Genomic DNA, 17,727 nt, shown 5'->3' on the forward strand with positions numbered 1-17,727 from the left:
TTATTACTACTTAATTCTATGGCAAGAGTCAGTAACCGTAATATTTTGCATGAAAAAAGCCATATGTCGACCAATTATTTATTTGTTCATAAAATAAAATCCAGCAAACCCAGGTCTAATTCTTTCATGAAAGCAGTGGGCATTTCTAGCAGGACAGCTGTGCTGCTTGCAGAGCTCTCTTAAACTGGCCTCTGCCTTCCCGCTTCCCTCATTTACTGGGCTTGCCAGGCCCCATTAGCTCTTGGATTTTGTCACCCTTGGTAAGCTTGGGACTGAATAAAACCCCACCTGCTGGGCCCACATTCCTGTAGCGTGTTTTCTGGTTGTCCTTTAATACCGGCTGGCAGAGGTTCCCAAAATCAGCCCACCTTTCCAGCCCACAAACTTCTCACAACCCTGCGAATCTCACTGCCTTGCTCTCCCTGACCCGCGCCCCCGGGCCTTCCTCCACTTGTCCCCTGGGCTCCAAGCCTGAGGCCCTTCCCCGAGCCCTCTGCCACCGATCTTTGCCCCGGGCCAGGGCGCTCTGGCTCGCCCACGGCCGCACTGGGCATGCTCATAGGCAGCGGCGGGGGCAGGTTGGCTTCGCTAGCTCGCACTCGCGGCAGCGGGCTGGCGCGAGGCTGCAGCTGGAGCTCCGGTGCCGGGACTTGGAGTTGCCAGGAGTTTCCCCGACCCCTCCCTCCTCGCCGCGCGGCAGCTGGAGCCCGCGCGGGAGCGGCAAGCAACGAGCAGCCAGCAGTCGAGCCGGGCCAGCCTGGTCCTCAGGCCAGGTCTCCGCGCGGGGCAGTCGCGGGGGAGCAGTGTCTCCGGTTGGGACGCGTGCCGCGCACTAGGCACCGCCCGAGCACTAGCCGGGCTGCACGGTAAGCCCGGGGACGCGGGGAGGCCAGGCCACCCGGCGTACGGTGGCAGCTACGGTAGCTGCCGGCTGGGATGCGCGCCGAGGGGCAGGCGCAGAGGGTAGGCGCGCGGAGAGTGGCGCGAGCAAGTTGGAGGGCGGCGGAAAGAGGGGGCTGCACGCCTGGCGCAGCTGCTTTGTGCGCGCAAAGGGATCTGGCTCGCTGATTCTCCCCGAACCCGGGACCTGGAATGCAAGAAATATTGGTCTTAGCCTAGAGGACAGTTTCCTGTGAGAAAGTTGGTGGCAGAGCGGAGCCCTTAGGGTTGCAAGGCAGGCTCGACAGAATGGCCCCCAAGGGTGCCGCCTGGAGGCTCCGGTTATGGAGAACTCTGTGGGTCGCTGCACCCCTAGTCAGAGCTCTCTCAGCTGAAATCAGCAAATCACCCCAATCTATGAATCCTGCTGTCTTCTAGGAAGATCGTTGCTGCCAAAACTGAGGCAGATACTTCTTGCGGGACAGGCTTCTGGCCCCCATATCTTTTTTGCTCTTGTGCCTAACCTAAGAAATGGTCAGGGGGCTAGGTCAAGGCCTCCTCTGATCCCCGGTTTTTTTTTTTTGTTTGTTTGTTTTGTTTTGTTTTTTTGTTTTTTAGAGCGCTCCTGAATCCGGCTCAGGCATGTGGCAGGTCCGGGGTAGATGTTAGCTTGCTTCCCCCTGCCCCCCGACTTTTCGCAGGTTTACATCGTTACAGACCCCAGGACCCAAAGATCGGCTAGAGAGTTTAGAATGGTGCCCAATTCTTCAGGAAGAGTGCATGGGAGCTTGTTTGCCTTGGACTTCACAGCAACCCTCTCCTCTTTCTCGCATTCTTCCACCCGGACTTTGTGGGAAGGAGCAAAGCCGGGGCAGAGGGCTGTCTGCTTCATTACATGGGCTCCTAAGGTCTTTGGGGAGACTCAAGGGTCTGAGCCTGGCTGCAGCATAGTGCAAGTATGTGGAGGATGTCTGTGTTCGTTCGTCCTGGGTCCACTTTTTTCACTTTTTGTTTTGAGTTTTAGGGTTTTGCCTACACACCGGTCAGAGCGGAGTTGTCATAACAGGGTGGGGTGTTGGGGAAGGTGGAGGAGCGGGGTTGAAGTGTGCAGAGGAGCTTCAGCCTGGGCTCTGAGTGGTTGTTTGCCTTGACTAGGAGGCTGCTATGGGAGGAAGCCCGGAATGATTATGCAGGCTAGAAATAAGCCTCTCTCTCTCTCTCTCTTTCTTCCTTCCCTTTTTGATTTTCTCTTCTTCCTTTCCTCGCTTTTGGCTGAGCACCTTGGCTGGTTGGTGTGTGAAGTGTTTAAAGAGGCCCTGTGGGGAAGGGTTAGTGTTTTAGGACCTCACTGTTTGTGCTGTACGCTTTTCTCTTGGGTTCTCCCTTGGGGAGTGCACATTTAGGAAGAATTTCCAGATGTCCGGATTCCATTGGTGGGGCTATGCCACACAGGTTCTACAGTCAGACAGACAGACAGACAGACAGACAGACAGACAGACAGAGCGGAGCCCCAGATTTCCCCGATGCCAGGCCTGGTGGGCAAGCTAATGCCACTCTGAACTTCAGGGCTTTTCTCATTTTGTCTTTGTAACAAATAGGAGATGGTGGTGACACCATTGCTTTTTGTGGCAGTTGTGAGCCTTTAATGGTGCCTTGGAAATGGAGAGAGCTAAGGAAACACAAGGCGGTGTCTGCGCCTTCCGTATTGTTGCTCAGTACTGTACCCAGGTTTAAAAAAGTCTGTTTATTCTTGATGATGACAGAGCCAAGTTTCCTCCTGCTATGTAGTCTTCACTACGAGGTTTAGCTGCTGAGATCTGTGGAAACAGCGATTTACACACCTTGCCCAGCTTCTCTTGGGTCTATGGGTTGGAAATCCCTCTTTTCTGTCTGAGGGAGGCAGTGTGGTATAATGGTGGAGACCCTGGGGCCTGTGCTAACACTGCTCACAGGCCTGGGGCCCCAGAATTGTCTGTGTCAGCAAGGCTTTCTTTCCTTTGTGATTCGAGGCTGGTGAGGAAATCAGCAAGTCCTGCCTTAGAGCTCTCTCCTCATAGTGACCTTGAACTAAGGATTCAACCTGTCTTTGGTAAAAACAGTCTGTGAGATTAAACACCAATTTAAGTGGCAAGGACAGGAGATACTGCATGCCATCCAGTTAACAGGGATTTAATGAGGGCCCTGAGCTTCCCTAGAAACACACCCTGAGCCGAGAGCAGAGCTTTCCAAATATGAGCATTAGGCCTTGCTAACCCGTAGATTGCTGGTTTCCACTTTCAGTCTCTAGGTTTAGAACAGAGGTACAGCAGTTTGTGTTTTTAACTAGTCTCAGGTGGTGCTGGGCTGTTTCCATGTCTATAGAATCACATATTTGTATAGGAGGAGAAAGAGATGAGGGCTGTTGCAAATTGTCAGGATTTTAGTTCTTCATAGTAGAAGCAGGGTTTCTTAATTGCTGTAAGCATTTTGAACTCCAGGACACGTGCCAGCTTCCCTTCCTCATTTTACTGATTCTAGTCGCTTTTCGGATGAACGATTTTACAAAAAGATAAGATTGCCCCTTTTGGTAGACATGGTGATCATGCTTTGGTAGAGAGAGATTGGTGATCCTTATATGTATACAAATCTCTGGGACAGTCTTTTGCTTATAATCGATGTGGGAGGCTCAAGTCCAGTGTGTGTGGTAGCACCCTGAATAGTGTTCCTGGGTTCTTTAAGCAAGTTGAGCAAGATATGGTAGCAAGCCAGTAAGCAGTGTTCCTCCAAGGTTCCTGCCTATGTTCCTGCTTGAATTCCTGCCTAGACCTCCTTCAGCGATGAACTGTGATTGGGACACTTAAACCAAATGAACCCTTTCTTCCCCAAGTTGCTTTTGGTCATGACATTTCCTACAGCAACAGAAAGCAACGTAGCACAACAGGTTAAGTCCAACAAGTATTCTCTTTTTGAGGCTCTTGACATTTAGTTTGCACACAGCATTGATGGCTGGAATGATGTGGTTTAAGGGACAGCTAAAATGACCAGAATGCACATTTAAAAAGAAGTTTTACTGATGCTTTCTCTGAACACACAGCTTGCTCAGGCCTTCTAGAAGTGGGAAGTGGACCCCGTGCCAGTTGACCCATGGTGATCAGACTTAGTCAAGATCTTCCATGCTTTCTGAAAGATGATGGCCTTGGAGTGACCTACAGCTTTCAGAGGCTGCTGTGCATTATCAGCAGGGTGCCAGAGTGAATTATCTTTTTGCCATTGTTTAGACTCAACCAATCCAAAGCATTTTTCCTTGTCTCCCACACTGTGGATGGTCCTGTGCAGGGAGATCTTACTATGACTTGCAATGACTTGCTATGACCTAGATAGATTGTGTCTGCATTTTTAACTACTTTGCATTAGAGAGTCACCAGGAGCCTCCTTGAGGCAGGACGGTTTCTGGGGAAGAAATGAAGTTTATATAATACAGCACCCAAATCTGGGCATGTGAGATCAGTTAGCACTTTCACTACTACTTATGTTGCCAGGCCAAATGGAATCCCGGCCAGCCCGCCCTCAGCTTTATCTTAGCTTTCCATTTGTGCTTTGTTTTAGCATTAAAATGATTAACAGTGGGGAAACTTATCAGTAGATCAGAAGCCTATTCAAAAACTCAAGTGTGCCTCTTAATGTTTTAGTAGATAAAAATGAAGGCCCGAGCCTGCCTTCCTGACTGCAATCAGCACCTAGAGAAGGAGCAGTTGCCAGTCTTAAGATTCAGTGGTTCTAGCAGGAGCCATGCTCCAGCTTCAACCCTCCTCCCCATAACTTGATGTGTGTATTTTGGGTGGTGTGCTTACTTTTGCTGCTATTCTGATTGTTTTCTTTCAGGAGTGTGAGTAGTCCTTTTCTTGACACTGTTGTTGACTTTTCTCAGCAGGAACTCCCTGGTGTCTTTGTTCTCTTAATACGTCTATTGTGCTACAATCATTATCATATTTCATTTCTCCTTGGTTGTCACTGTGGTGATGGGTCACAGGGAGTCAAAACCCAGCACCATTCTGAGCCTTCCTGAGAACGCTTTAAACAAAAAAAAGTCCCTGGAACTCTGAACTTTAGCTCAGTTCTAAAATACATTTGTTTGTTATTTGTTCTTCATTTCAAAAATTCTTTAAAAAGCAGACAGCTTTTACACATTATGCGTCCATGTGTATTCTTTTTGGTAACATGCTAAGAGTGTCTACCAGCAGATGACATTAGAAAACAAAGCAAATAGACTTTGTTGTCTTCATATAAAGAGTGTTTTCTCCTCAGTGCTGTCCCGCTGATAGAATTGTGCAATAATTGGATTAGCTCAGCAGTTCTGAGTGTGTTGGAAGGATGCTGTTGGGGTGGACGTTAATAGGTGTGTTCTTCTAGAGCACATATCAGTTTGGGGAACCCTACCTATTATTTTCCTCTCATACAGAGACGCTCAGCATGTGCAGTGTCATATCAAAAAAAACTGAGGGGTACCCCATTGAATGCTGTCAACAGATACTCCCTCATAGTCATTCTGGTCAGGATTTCCCACATCACAAAGCATTATTGAGTTTGTTTATGAATCACAGGGGATGTTCCACTAAATTAGGATGTACTAACAATTCCAATATGCTCTCTAATACTAGTACGGATGAAGTGGCCTCACCTACTATATTCCTAAAATGTTAGGGTCATTTTCTGGATATTGGTTGATTAATGAATTCTGTAAGGGATGACTGGCGTGTACTGCAGAGGGAGAGTTTTAAGCCATGGTAGCTAAGAAAATCTCCAGAAAGGGGCAGAGGTGTGGTAGTGTGAATAGGGAACCCTACTCTTCTGCACACGCAGGACATTTTGGGTTGGTGGTATGATGCAGTAGGACCATGGGGACAAGCAGTTGTGTCTGTGTGGATGACGGTCAAGGAGCACAAAACAAGAAATGGTGCCTTGCTCAGCATGAGTCTTAGAGATCCTGTAGTGGTGGTCCAAAACATACGTTCTGTGCTTTCTAGATTCTGGAAATTCACTAAGGTTACAGGTAGGTTCTGATGATGGTAGGAGAGATGCTTGTGGGCAGTAGAAGGGGATTGATTGCAAAGGGGGAGGACTGGCTCAGGGAGGGAGAGTTGAGTTGATGATACACCATCGTCCTTGCACAGTGGAACTCTTATGGCAGCTCCATGGAAGAATGCTGGGTAATGAGAAGGACTTTCCAGGAAGAGAGTTTCTCCCTAGAGTTTCAAAAATAGCAAGAAAGAACTCTCACCATTCAACAATAAAGAGGCAAATTACCCAATTTGAAAGTAGATAGAAATTTGCATAGCTATTCCTTTAAAGAGGACTGTGAAAATTTGCTCAGTGCCATTAGTCAGCAAGGAAATGTAAATCAAAACCACAAGGAGACACCTCCCATCTATCAGAGTGACTGTGAGCCGAAGACACAGGGAGTAATTGGGCCTTCTCGAAGAGTATTGGTGGAATGTGAACTGTGCAGGCAGTTTGGAAAACAGCTGGATGGCCCTTCAAAATGTAAAACATGGTCTACGAAAAGAAGCCCCCCCTCAACTCCTAAGACTATTCCCAAAGGAAGTGCAAGCATGTGAAGATAAACTCTTAGGAGTGAATATTTATAGCATCATTAGTCATAGAGCTCAAAGATGGTAAGAACCTTCCTCCATCAACCAGCAAACGAACAAGACAAAGTATGTCCCTACAATCGCAAACAGTCTTTCTGTGAAGAGGAATGAAGTTTGGATTCACACTACAACATTGCTGAGCCTTGAGCCTACTCTGTGAAGAAGAGCGGGCCCCAGAATTCCTTCTGAACTGCCCAGAAGAGAAAGCCCAGGGTGTTCGAAATGAGTGTGAAACAGGAAGTGACTCTGGTGAGCTTGGGGTTTTTCTTTTGGGGGTGATGTAATGTTTTGGAATTAGACGGTGATGGTTACATAATTTTTGGTAACTATTGAGTTGCATACTTTAAAAGCGTAATTTTGTGGTGTATGAATTTAAAGAATAGGAAAAAATGTGTGGTGGCCTGAGAGTTTTAAAAGGGGCTTACACATCAGCTTCTGCTACTGGAAAACCATCTGGCTTACTTATTTTTCCATATCTGTGGGGCCTCTAAGGTCCTCTGTGAACTTTCAGTAAACTCCCCTCCCCCATATTGAAAGGATTTTACTCCTTCACCCCTGGGTCCCTGGTGAATGCCTGTTGTCTTCCCATCCTCTCCTGTTTCTAGACTCCCCTTTTGAGACAAATTCCATATTTGGGCTCCCTGATCCTCAGCCAGCAGAGGTTCTAATGATCTGGCAGCTCATATGTAGCGTCTCCCTTCAGATTTGACTGTGGTAGACATTTATGTCATGTATGGGTTCCTGGAATTCCGTCAAGATCTCCCTCCTCGTTTTAAATCAAACTGTATTCAGATTTCCATGGGCTAAATCCTAGTGTGTGAGCATCAGTGTGTCTGAGCCAAGAGTTATGAAGCTCTAAGTATGTTTAACACCACTGGGGCTGAGGCAGTTGTCCTGTGGGCCGAGACACTCTTCCCTTTCCTGGCTTGGTGGAGGAGTGCTCAGCAGAACGCTGGAAGTGCCAGGGGATCATGTTTGAATGCTGCCTCCCGCTCAGCCAACTGCTATGACGCTTGAGATTCTGCAGTTCTGTCCAACCTGGAGTTCACACAGATGCTGTTTCCCCATGTGTCACACTTAAAGTGAAGCTGATACTGTGCAGAGAAGGCAGCTTTGGGATGGGGTGGAACTGACTGTGAATCACAGCTCTGCCCTGTGTCTATGGGACCTTGGCAAGTTAATTACCATGTGGGCCAGTTTTCTTTCCACATCACGGTAAGACAGAACTCACAAAAATGTGCTTAGCATAATGTCTCAGATTAGCAATGCTGTTTGCCTTTTCCTTTCTCCAAGGGCCAGGAATTCAATGGTGAAAGCTAAGACCAAACAAAACAAACTATATATATAAAATGCTTGAATGCTGACTCCTGCTCAGCCAACTGATTGATATATATATATATATATATATATATATATATATCATATATATATCATATATATATATATATATGAAAGAACGAGTTGTGTGTGCATGGGTTGGTATTGGGATTGGTATATGAGATTTAATCTCAGTCCTCAGGGAATAATTTTCTGTTTACATTACCATACTTTGGGTGAGGTTTCTGTGTCACTCTCAGCTGAGTCTGGGTCATTTTAAGTTATGGGGATCAGTCTCTAGTCGGCTTTTGTGGGTCGTCTTTTGCTGACCAGAAGGCCATCACTGACCGAGCTGTCAGTCAGTGCCACCGTTCCTTGATAAAGTGCAGATCCGCCCATCCTTGTCTTGTTGGCTTCTGCCTTTCTTACTGATATTAATCTCTAATTCAAGGGAGGCAAATGAAGGGAGCAGATGCACACAGGTGTGCAGCCCCAGAAGATGTTTCTACAGTTAAGATGGCAAATATTTGCTTCCTGGTGACCTTTGGAAAGCCTGGCTGCTTCGCTGCCTTCTCTGAGTCTGTTCACCGTGGGTGGTTAGGTGGAATTAGGTTAGTAGGGAACCACTGAAGAGAAATCCAGGACTAAAGCCGTCACCACAGTTGTAGCTGGCATCTGTACTGGGAGCTGTGTGGAGTCTCAGTGTCCTGTATGGTTAATTGACTAGAAATAGTCTCTTCTGGCTGTCCACACAGGGTTTACCCAACAGTTACCATGTGAGTTGGTGATTGTGGACTTTTGTTCTGCTTCCGTCACCTTCACTATGTGCAATAGAAGCGAATAGGAAATCTTGTTTATTTTTCAATTTATAGAGCTTGCTTGCTTTCTTTTGGGAAACAAGATAGAAGTACGATCTTTAAGACAAACAAATCCAGTATATCTAAACAGTTTCCAGTTGTCACAGTCTGAGGGTCACTGCTTTTGTAAGGGTGACAAATGGATCCCATGAGACCCTGTCCCACACTCTGGTTTGGCTCTTGAAAGTGGGAAGTGCCTGATTTCTGGGGCTCGTGATGTGTGTGATCTAGTTATTTTCTGTAGCTTTCAGTATCAATGTTTTGTCTGGCAGGGCACAAATCATTGAGGCTTTTTTGTTTTTGTTTTAGACTGCCTTGAAAGGTGTTGCCTCACATAACCTAAGGTGAAAGCTCATAGTTCCTGGTGATTGTGAAGTCAGTATTGTTCTTGATGAGTTTAATCTACCCTATCATTAAATAGCAGCGAGAAAGCTGTCCTACTGTTGAGGGGTGTAAAGCTGGGTGTTCCTGAAGTCAGTCCTTTAAAATTAAATCTGTAGACAACTATAACAGTAATTACAAAACCAAGCAAACCTCTATTTTGATGCTAGGATGTTGTGCTTGTGGAAGGAGCTCAGTGCTAGGAATGAGCATCTTTATCCCCATTTTCTTCTGGTAAGTGCAAAACGATACTGTCAGATCCCTTTCTCATATTGCCAGTTACACAGTGGTTTATCTTGTATTTAATTTTGGTAAAAGATGAACTGTGAATTCTAAACTCAGATGCCTTTTTTGGGAACTGTCTTTGCTCTCTGGCCCCACGGAACTTAAATCCTTCAGAAGCAAGAATAGGGATCTTGACATGTAGTTTGTTTGCATCCCTGCAGATAGTATGCACATCTGGTAGACAGCAAAGAAACAGTAGTGTGTGGAACTAGACAGCTGCTTCCTCTGGGATTCCTTGTCACTGTCTAGTCTATTAATGATTCTGCCAGTGTTTTTTCTTATGTAACTCTTGCCTACAGATTATATACGCCACGGTTTTGAGTACTTTACAATTGATCCCCTTAAAACTCACAGCTAGCACTTAGAAGTTTATAGAAATATGTAGCACTTTTATATTCTATGCCTTTTGTTTTGCATTTATTTTAATAGACAAGTGGAATCATATGTGTCTGTTGTATACGACATGTTTTGATATGGGTGTGCATTGTAAAATAACTAAGTCAAGCTCACAATGCGTTACTTCCTGTTTATTTGTGTCAGACAATTGAAAGCTCTCACACAGTTTTCAAGTACACAACACACTGGTGTTGATGACTGTCATTTTGTTCAGTGAATCTCTTAAATTTATGTCTCCTAACTGAAATTTTGTATCCTTTGACCAACATTTTTCATGTCCATTATCCCTTTGTAACCACTGTTCTATCCCATACTTCTAGGAGTTTGAAAGTATGACTTCTGGCCCCCTGTTTTTGTTTGTGAGATTAATCTATGCTGTGTGTATCACAGTAGCTTATTCATTTTCAATGGTAGATAATATTCCTGTGCATAGATATGCAGTAACTACATATGACAGATTTGAATGGTTTTCAACCCTAGTAAGAATACTGCTGATGTGAATGTTTGTGTTCATCTTTCTGGGTGACTATGGTTTGCATTGCCGGTTGAGTGTGTGTATATGATTGCTGAGTCCTAAAGAGTTATGCTAGCTAGTTCTATGTCAACTTGTTGCACAGTGCAGTTATCTAAAAGGAGGGAGCCTCAATTGAGAAAATGCCTCCATAAAATCCAGATGTAGGGCATTTTCTTAATTAGTGATTGATAGGGGAGGCCCCTTCCCATTGTGGGTTGTAACTGTTACTTGGCTGGTGGTCCTGGGTTCTATAAGAAAACAGGCTGAGCTAGCCATGACAAGTAAGCCAATGAGTAGCACACCTTTATGAGCCTCTGCATCAGTTTCTGCCTCCAGGTTCCTGTCCTGTTGAGTTCCTGTCCTGACTTCCAACAAATAATAAACTCCCATGTGGAAGTATAACACAAACAAACCCTTTCCTTCTTGCTTTCGGTCATGGTATTTCATCACAGTAATAGAAACTTTTACTAAGACAAGTTAGTACCAGGATAGTTGGGTACTCCTGTGACAGACTTGTTTTTGGAAAGATTGTGGAAGGACTTTAGCACTTTGGGCTAAAGAACTATTGAGTGTTGAGAGCTCAGTCAGCTGTTCTGTAGAAACTTGGAAGATAAGAATGTTGAGAGCAGTTCAGACAATGAAGGTCTCGGTTGTAAAGTGTAAACAGAGACTGCTTGTTCATTTCCCAGCTGCCCAGATCCGAATAATCACACAGAAGCTATATTAATTATAACACTGTTTGTCCTGTTAGCTCAGGCTTCTTATTAACTAACTCTTACATCTTAAATTAACTCATTTCAATTAATCTGCTGTGATCTACTGGTAAGAAAACAGTGTGTTCTTCTTTTTAGGTAGCTACATTGTGTCTTATGACTCCACCTACTCTTTCTCTATCTCTGTTTGGATTTCCCACCTGGGTTTTCTCTGCTAAGCCATTGGCCAAAACAGCTTTATTTATTACCCAATGAAAGCAACACAGAAGGACATCCCACGTAATCTCCCTCTTCTGTCTAAACAAAAAGGAAAGTTTTAACTTTAACATAGTAAAATTACCTATAATAAAATAGTTATCAAGCAAGAATTATAGTTACACTATTTAGTCCATTTACATTTGGCAAATTAAGGAAAATACTCTATCATTTATCCTATCTTTGTAAGTCTAAAGTTTTATATCTAATTTATCCTTTATCGTAACTAAGGAAAACTATAACTGTAACTATCTGTCTTCAACACTTCAAATACCACAGAAGGATATAATATTACCTAAGGAACAGGAAGTGCATTGTAAGCAACTTCCAAAGTTCTAGAATTGACAGAGACATTTTGCTGCCTGGCCAGTCACCCAGAGTTCTTCAGTAATGTTGATGCATCCATCTTCAGCCTACAGGCCCATAGTATCTAGCAGACTTTTCCATGAAGCAGGAAATTTGAAGATATGTTCTGCCTTGTGATGGCAAAGTTCATCAGTTGGTTTTTGCTGTGCCCTGCAGAATGTCTGGCAGTTTCCTCTGTGAAGCAGGAATCCTGGAGGACCATTCTATTTTTTTTTTTTTTGAAAATTTTGGTAGTCTTGCTAAACTTTTCTGTGGTTCTGCATGTCCAGTTCATATAGCATACCATTAAGCTTTCCATGTAAGAGCAGTTTCTTGTCCACATGGATAGCCTTGTCACATTGAATGCACATTCCATAATGAATTTCTTCAGTGTCCATCAATGTCTCTGAAGCAATTGGTGCTGCCAGAAGCAGACATGTCTCACTGTCAGTAAAAGTCTAAGTTCTTAAAACATTTTAAATGCTATGTTCTGTAGGTCTTTGAAACATTTGAAGAATACTCATTTGAAATATATCTCTGTTCATCTAGAAAACCTAACAAACATAACTACATTATAGATGACTATTAATCTGTATTTCTTACATATTACATTTTTAAATTAGCTGTACACAGTACCTTAAACAAGAGCAGAAATAGTGTACATAGTATAACAAAATCAACCTCAAATATGTATTAAGATCCATACCAATGCAAAGAATTCATCTCTACTTCATATCCTTCCCCCTTTTTTGAAATTGACTGTGATCATTAATCACTTTTAATCAATGAAAATAAACATTTATAAACAATCAATTTTGGAATTTTGGCGGAGTTTTCTCCAAATCGCTTCCTGTTATTTGTTGGACAAATTGTTTTAGGGTTCGTGGATCATTTGGGGAGTCTTGTTTCATCAAATCATATTAGCCTTGAAGAACTCCACAGGTTCTCATCTTCTGTGGAAACAAAAGCAAAACCCCTTTTCCAAAGTAACATATCCTTAGAGTCAAATTTTGAAGTCAAGATACTTTTATGTTGGTTTAGCTTAGCATCCCCCAGAAACAAATGTCTCACTGCAGTCAAAAAAATTCAAAGAAAGTGCAATAATTTGCATAATCCAGACTCTCTGTGTACGTGGCTTATTTCTTTTGTCCTCTCTTTATTCTTTTAATTTACTACTGTGTGTGTTCTTTCTTCTCTCTCTCCTAAGCCCATGTACATTTATCTAACACTGTAACCCATTTAGAGGAATATATCTTTATTGCTTATCTGTAATCATTTTCTGACCTGAAGTGCCTTTTTTAAAATGCTAATCAGGTGTGGCTTGGACCAACTCGACAGTCATGCCTGCTGGTTCCACCCCATCCAATATGGTAGAGGTATGTTCACCGCCTATGTGAGCCGTGATCACTGCCTCAGCTCCAGGGAAGTAGCTGTCTGTGTTGCTATTAAGCAACTAGTAGCACACTGCTAACAAACCCCATTTAAGTGCAGGACCTCCTGAAAGAACCAGAGTTCATGATGCCAGCACAAACCTGGAAGCTGCTGTTTCTTAGAGAAGCCACACACTTTTTTGCTGCTAATGCTGAGTCAGGAAGTCTTCTTCTTTTTTTTTTTTTTTTTTTTTTTTTTGATTTTTCGAGACAGGGTTTCTCTGTAGCTTTTGGTTCCTGTCCTGGAACTAGCTCTTGTAGACCAGGCTGGCCTCGAACTCACAGAGATACGCCTGCCTATGCCTCCTGAGTGCTGGGATTAAAGGCATGCACCACCACCACCCAGCAGGAAGTCTTCTCTTAAAAGAAACACGCTTGCCTCTAGCAAACAGAGCCCACCTGAAAAAATGCTGCAACCAAGAAGCTGTGTTGAACTCTGTTCTTTTATGTTTAGAATTCCTTCCCAAGCTTTCTCAAGCTTTATGTAGATGTAGTTGCCCCACTTGCCTACACCCGAATAATCACAGAGAAACTGTTTGTCCTGTTAGCTCAGGCTTCTTCTTCTTCTTTTTTTTTTTTTTTTGGTTTTTCTAGACAGGGTTTCTCTGTGGTTTTGGAGCCTGTCTTGGAACTGGCTCTTGTAGACCAGTCTGGTCTCAAACTCACAGAGATCCGCCTGCCTCTGCCTCCTGAGTGCTGGGATTAAAGGCATGCGCCACCACCGCCCGGCTAGCTCAGGCTTCTTATTAACTAACTCTTACATCTTAAATTAACCCATTTCTATGAATCTGTGTATCACCACGAGGCTGTGGCCTACTGGTAAGGGTTCAGTGTGTCCTTCTCCTTTGGCAGCTATGTGACGTCTCCTTGACTCTGCCTACTCTCTCTATATATCTCTGTTTGAATTTCCTGCCTGGCTTTATTCTGCTAAGCCATTGGCAAAACAGCTTTATTAATTATCTAATAAAAGCAACACGTATACAGAAGTATACAGAAGGCCATCCCACATCAGTAAAGTTTCAGAGGGAAGAAAGCAAAGAACCTACTGGACCTTTTGTGTGAAGAATCTGTTGTGTCTGGTGAGCTAGAGCTGAAAAGTTGGCTGTGATTTACACGAGTCAAAAGCATTAACTGCTAAAGAAAATCTTGTGCTTTGCTGGGACAATGGATACTAATCAGTGGGGGCTAAAGACTCCATGATGATTAAGAGGAGGCCAGCGTCACTGAGGTGAAGTCTCCTGGGAAGTGTTTCCTCAGGGTTAGCATGCATAAGCTGTGCTCCAGAAGTGGCCAAGATCGTACCTCATTCTAACAACCAAACTTGGTAGTATGAGACTCACCCATGGGGTATGGGTTTTGAAGGTGTCAGGAGGTCATGGAAAGCAACTAAGGCTTGTCATGTGACAGGGCAGGAGCTTCTGAAGAGAGGCCTGGAGAGGCTATTGGGGAAAGTGAATCCCAGATACAGCAGAGACTCCAGCATTCGGTACCATGGCATGATGACAAAGAACAGCGGCAATGGTGGAGTGGAGCCGGTTGGAGTCTAGAAGACAAGCTGTGTGTGCTGCAGAGGGCAGAAGTGACAAGCAGTTTCGAGGATCCCAGAAGTTCCTGAGTGGATCCCAGATAATTAGACATTGAGCTATTTATACTTTTGGAATTTGGTTTTGCTTTGTCCATGTTGTGATTGTACCCTGATTCATCCCTCTGGAAGTAAGACAATATTTGATTTCTTTTGTTTTTATAGGAGCTCAGAGTTGAGACGTTGAGTTTCAAAAGCCTTTGGATTTAACTGCTCCCCCGCTCTCTGAATGGGATGTCTCAAGACAGGGTTTCTTTGTTTAGCCCTGGATGCCTGGACCTCACACTGTAGATCAGGCTAGCCTCAAACTCACACTCTACCTTCCCTGCAAATGCTTTGCCACTATTACCTGGCTTACTCTTTGGGTTTCAGAAGAGTCTGGTGATTTTAAGAAGACTGATTTTTTAAGTGTTTGAATTTAAGACTGTGGGGCTTTTAAAATTTGGACCATTTATATTAATGTGTAATCTTAAGGAAGAACAAGAAAGGGTTATAGCTTAACAGCTATGTTAAGTTGACAAGGGATCAATTGTGATGTCTAGTTTTATGTCACATTGACCCCAGATGGAGTGATCTGAAATGAGGAAACCTCAATTTACAAAATACCTCCATAAGATCTGTTTGAGACCTTTAAAAAAAAATTTTTTTTGTGAGATTGATGAGGTGGTGGTCAGGGCTTCCTTGGGAAAAGCAGGCTGAGCAAGCCACAATGAGCAAGCCAGTATGTAGTCCTGCCTCCAGGTTTTTGCCCTGACTTCTTTCAGTGATGAACTACAGTGTGGAAGTGTAAGCCAAATAAGCCCTTTCCTCCCCAACTTGCTTTTGATCCTGGTGTTTGGTCATGGCAATAGAAACTCTAATAAAGAAAGACATGAACAATTTTCTATTGTACTCATTTATGCTTTTATTAGATTTGAGTTTGAATTCCATAATCTTACCAGCATTTAGCTTGGTAAGTCATTTTGGTTTTAGTCATTCTGATGTGTGTATAGGGCTTTATCATTACGGCATTAAATTATGTTTCTCGTGTTACTGTTTGAAGCTTGACATATTTTTATGTGCGTATTAACAGTTGGATATATTCTGTGAAGTACCTGTTAAAGCTTCTTGCTTACTTTTCAGTTTGCCCGCCTGGAAAATTACTGAGAACAGCCTCAGCATGAAGGTTCAGTGCCTAGTTATGTCTCTTTATACTCTGGGAGATGAGAGCAGGGAGGGGTATGTAGAATCCTAAAACCCCTTTGTATGGAAAAATCTCCCAAAGAGGTAGAGCTAACCTAGACAGTTATAAAGTTATGAGAGATTTAATCTATGTATGAGCTTTCATTTTATAAGATTACTTTTTGGAAGATGGGATAATATTGCTAAAGAATACTTTGTGTGTTCTTTTGAATAGTTTTCCTTGGTTTTAAAATGCTCTTGGAGCATGAGTGTGATTTAGGGAAATAGCAATAGACTTCACTCTAGCTTAGCTCCATGGTACATTGGTACAACACACAACACCACGTTCAATCTCTAGCACTTTGGAAACCAACAAAATACCATCTCTCGTGAATGTGGATGATCCTTCATTAGTGGCTAAAGAAGGGCACTGTTCATGTGACAGAATTTTTGTTTTTTTGAGCACAAGGTATCTTAACAGAGTAGAAGAGTGTTCCACTTCATTACTTCTGTAGTTGAAATAGCAACCAGAGGTGATCACGCCTAGAGAAGGTCTAGGGATAGAGAACGTGATTCAGGAGTTGAGCCTAGCTGTGTTCCCCTTCCCTTTCCCCATCCTGCTTGCATTAGTCAGCTTTTGACTGCCGTGACAAAATGCCTGAGATCAGCAACTTAGAAGAAGACAAGCTTGAGTTTCCCTCTTCATGGCAGTCTATGGTCACGTGGCCTCTTTGTTCTGGGCCTGTTTCATGGCATGGCAGAATATTATGGCGGAGAGGAAGCCAGGAAGAAAAAGAGGAGAAAATTTCAAGGTTCCTGTATCCCCTTCAAAGGCTTGCTCTTAGTGACCTAAGACCTTCTAATGGTCCTTCTTCCTGAAGTCCACACTACTTCAGGTAGCATGAAGTGAACTTTTGGGAAACTCTTAAAAGTGTTTTTTTTTCCCCTTTGTTATTGATGTTGTTCCTTTGTTTTAAAAGAAAGAGTTTTGACGTGTATCCCAGGAGAAGTTTAACCCCACTGTCCCCCACCTCCACCTCAGCTTCCCAAGTCTTGGGATCACTGCTATGTGTCACCATGTTTGGCCCATTGAGGGACAAGTGAAATCTAGACCATAATATTGCTCCTCCTATGACAAATGAGAAAGGAAATACCTTTTAGCCAGTTAGTCACAGTGAAATCTGTCCTTGTCCTGTCCTGTATAGTCTCAGGAACAGGCTGGGGTTGAGTGTTGAGAAGCATCTTCCTGACATTCTGGCTTCAGGACACAGTGACTGTGGCCATGAAGTATTCTCAAAAATATATATTTGTTTGTATATGTTCTTCAAGGCTTTTCCATGTTCTGTCAGAACTGATTGGCTGGGCTGGAAACTTGACTGTATCTGTTCAAAACTGGCAAATGCTACTCAGAAAATACTTCTGCCAGGCTCATAAACAATGTCACAGTTGGAAACCATGTTCTGTGTAGACAATAGTATTTTTCTACCTAGATATAAAATCTGACCATAGAGAAAGAGTATTGCTGAATTCTTTAATGTTTCTTCATTACTGATCTTGAAAGCATGTCATCCATTTCTCTTCCCTGAGATTGCACGAGTTAATGTTTTTGGTGTGGAGTAAGGACTTACAGAATTTAATACTATGTTATGGGATAGTTTCTTTTTCATAGACAGCCAGCTGCCTTGACATAGGAAGGGACCAGAAAAAGAGAATAGCCTTAACTATCCTTGGCTGGCTTTCACCCTTCCTGGACTCCTGAGACCAAAGCCTAGTTGGAGTACTTCTCCTAGGGCAAGAGAAACCATCTGATTTCTTGACTGCTCAGTGGGAACTCAGAGTCCTGCAGAGTTCTCTGTAGACTCCTGAAGAGTGAGGCAAAACCCATGCTGTCCCTTCCTTTTGCCACATCTTTAATCTAAATTGCCTTGATTTTAAGATATGATTTGTGCATATTTATAAAAACTTCTCTGGTAAGGGATTAAGAT

General features: G+C 43.5%; 1 protein-coding gene across 1 annotated transcript in view; it reads left to right on the plus strand.

Moving 5' to 3' along the window:
- Positions 1–601: 601 nt before the first annotated feature.
- The window catches only part of Stxbp6 (syntaxin binding protein 6), a 215,166-nt gene continuing 198,040 nt past the window's right edge, over positions 602–17,727 (plus strand). The window contains exon 1 of the mRNA XM_005343814.2: positions 602–866. The gene's annotated coding sequence lies outside the window, so the exon portion shown is untranslated. The remainder of the gene's footprint in view (positions 867–17,727) is intronic.

The sequence above is a fragment of the Microtus ochrogaster genome, chromosome 1, assembly GCF_000317375.1.
Source record: "Microtus ochrogaster isolate Prairie Vole_2 chromosome 1, MicOch1.0, whole genome shotgun sequence".
In the NCBI taxonomy this organism is placed as follows: Eukaryota; Metazoa; Chordata; class Mammalia; order Rodentia; family Cricetidae; genus Microtus; species Microtus ochrogaster.